Here is a 3,341-nt window from a genome sequence, read left to right on the forward strand (position 1 = left end):
GCTATTATTATCATTTAATAGCTAAGAAAATTGAAGCACAAAGAGGTTAAACAGTCTGCCAGAGATTATATGACTGTAAACGATGAAGCTAGGATTCAAACACAAGCGGTCTGTTTCCAGGACCCATGCTTTGAGTCACTTCCTTCTTCGTATTGAGGTTGTAAGGATTAAATGAGCTAATACAAGTCAGGGCACCTGCATAATGCCTGGCACATAAACAAGCCTTAAGTAAATGTTAACTCTGGTATAATTTTTAGCATTGTCATTTGTTCCAAAAGATATCTGGACCAGAAAACAGGTTTTGACATAAGGTATTTTGCATTCATTGCAGTCAATTGCCCCAAGGTATGTGTCTTGCAATTTAACTGACAAGCCTCTGTTATTACCCAAATAATCTCTGTATTATGGGTTACCTGGTTAAGAGACGGGCTAAATAGCTGGCAACCCTTTTCATTTTCCCATGGGAAAAATCCTTCATACTAGGAAGAAATATGAAGTCACTTATGGAAACAAATGGTGTCCTGAGCAATAGCTAGCAGCACTGCAGGCAGTAACCAGATTGTGACGTTATATTTCAAAAGTACATTTGTCTATTGTTATAAGCTCTGAATACATAGCCATAAGATTGAAAATAGTGGTTACATTCCAAACCTATTCACAGAAGTCTATTTACTTAGCACATTTTAAAGTTTAATGATAAAAAATCATGCCCCTAACCCAAAAGTAGGCCTAGGGACAAGAGTCCATGTGATTAAAGAATAAGAAAAGTATCTTTCCTGGTACAAAGTCTATTAGTTATCTGTTTCTCTGTAACAAATTACCCCAACGCTCACCATATTAAAACAATACATATCTATTATCTCACAGACTCTGTGGGTCATCTGGGAGTGGCTTACCTGAGTAGTTCTGCTCAGGATCTGCTCAGGGTGATGTTTCAGTCAACATCATCCAGACTGCAGCCATCTGAAGGCTTAACTAGGGGGATCTGCTTCCAACATTGCTCATTCACATGGCAGTTGGCAGGAAGCCTGAGTCTTCATGACATGGTAGCTCTAGCTTCCCCCAGCCCAAGTGATCTTAGAGTGAGAACAAGAAGGCAGTTTCAATGCCTTTTGTGACCTAGTCTTATAAGTCACACACTGTCACTCCTGCCAGAGTCTGCTCATTATGACCCATAAGCTATTCATTAAGAGCAGTCCACACTCAATGGGAGGGGGAAGTAAGCTTCACCTCTTGAAGGGAAGCATATCACAGAATTTTTGAACCTATCCTAAACTCACTATGGAGTTTTGGCGGCCCTCCCATCTCTCTCTTTAGGTACCCAGTTATACAAAGTAGTTTAAATAAATTGGAATGCAGAATTTCCCAACAGAGTTTACTGTAAATACTAAAAACAAAACAAAACAAAAACAACCACCAAAACTCTGGCCTCAACTTTTCTAGAAAACATCTCTCCCCTTTCTTTATAAGGAATCTCATTTGAAGAATTTATACTGGAAAGCTATCACACTCCTGGAATATTTGCTTCTTCATTTGTATCATTAGAATTTCAGGCAGTACAATAAACACATTAAAAATAACAAATAACCTACTCCCAAATGGGTGGATTAAGATATTTGGAGTTAGGAAAGCAACCTTCAGTAAGCTCTCTACCTTCTGCTGATAATGACCTAAGTGCCATGAGTACTGAATATTCTGGGTCTTGGGAACCATGGGCTCTCTGATCCAGGTTTCCTAACCTGACTCCCATTGCTACAGCGCTATAAGAATATGGTGGGCCTTCAAAAGTGAGGGACTATTCTGGAATCCAAAAGTGGTTGGTACTCTTGCACCTGAGACGCAAAATTCTAGTGTCATCTGAATCTTCAGAGGAAAATGATGTTTCATATGACTTTTTGTTGTATTTTTTGTAACTTGAAATTTGGTGATCCATGTAGACTACTGTTAAAATACAACATTTATACTGGGGGGTGAGGGCATGGATGGGAGTGGGGTGGGGGGGCAATGGGGAGATATGGACACATGTAATACCTTAATCAATAAAAAAAACTGAAAAAAATACATTTATAGCCTTGCTGGTTTGACTCAATGGATATAGAGTTGGCCTGTAGACTGAAGGATCCTGGGTTCGATTCCGGTCAAGGGCATATAATTAATGTGTCTCCCTCATATCGATGTTTCTCTCTCCCCCCCTCCCTTCAACTCTCTCTAAAAATCCATGGGGGAAAAAGTAACAAACAAACAAAAATACAACATTTATAAACACTGGATAAATAGGAGTTTGCACTATAATTCAACTCCAAGTAGAAGCTAGGGTTTGATCTAAACGATGATTTCTCCTGACAGTGTTTTTTATTATTATTATTATTATTGCTGTATTAAATCTTATTTGAGATTTAACCCCATTTGAGAATATGATGAAGCCTAAGGGACTTACTGAAGAAAATACTTTATGTCCACAAAATTTTGCTCATATGTTTAAGACCTCCCAAATTCCTAAAATCCATCCAAGGAATCACCGTGGTGGTGGTGGTGGTGGTGAGGGGAACGGAGGGATTGCCATTCCATTAAAATTTAGATCTAAATTTGAAGCTTCTTCTCAGAACTTGATGAATTTTAACTTCTTGTTAAACAGAACGAAGGGCCAGAACAGATATTTCTACTAGATTTTCTCTGGTTGGGTTTCGTCCATATCGTGACTACTTGGAGGCAAAAGGAAGGTGGAGTGAGCACAAAGAGAACAACGCATATTTGATTTTTAAAAATAATAACTATATATATTAGGCACAGAGCAGCTGACGATCATATAAACCTTGCCCTCTCCAAGTTGACCTTGGCCAACTTGCCAGAGAGGCAGCAACTGGGGAGAGAAAAGCTGCTCGACTTCCCACTTACAAAAGGAGCTGAACTGGTTTCCTGCTGAGGGTCCCCGACCCAGAGCCGACCCTCGGTTTTTCCGAGGCCCTCGTTCCGTCGAGCGAGTTCCCAGCCCTGGCGGGACCGCTCGGCTCGACCCACTGACCCACGGGCTCCATCCTCTGTCTCACAACGAGGGGAAGTGGAAGGGCCGCGCGGGACTGGGGCTTCGCCCGCGTGTATCCCTCGCGCAAGGGCGGGCGGGCGCGCGGGGTCGGGCAGGCAGGGCCCGGGCGAGGGGCCTGGGGACGCGGCGCGCGCCCCTGCCCGCCCCCAGCGGGCGCCGCAGCCCTGCGCGCCGGCCTGCGTGTCCCCGCGCCGACCCCTCCCTCGCGCGCCTCGCCCGCGGCTGCTCCGGCGCACGCGCGCGGGCTCGTGAAGGGCGGGGAGAGGCGGTGGCCGCGGGCGCCCGGTCGTGGACCTGT

The 3,341-nt window shown here is 44.0% G+C and overlaps 1 protein-coding gene across 1 annotated transcript in view; it reads right to left on the minus strand.

Moving 5' to 3' along the window:
• Window positions 1–1,078, minus strand: part of BLOC1S6 (biogenesis of lysosomal organelles complex 1 subunit 6) — a 52,167-nt gene extending 51,089 nt beyond the window's left edge. The window contains exon 1 of the mRNA XM_054716260.1: window positions 897–1,078. The gene's annotated coding sequence lies outside the window, so the exon portion shown is untranslated. The remainder of the gene's footprint in view (window positions 1–896) is intronic.
• Between the last annotated feature and the right edge of the window lie 2,263 nt (window positions 1,079–3,341).

The sequence above is a fragment of the Eptesicus fuscus genome, chromosome 5 (assembly GCF_027574615.1).
Source record: "Eptesicus fuscus isolate TK198812 chromosome 5, DD_ASM_mEF_20220401, whole genome shotgun sequence".
Taxonomy (NCBI): Eukaryota; Metazoa; Chordata; class Mammalia; order Chiroptera; family Vespertilionidae; genus Eptesicus; species Eptesicus fuscus.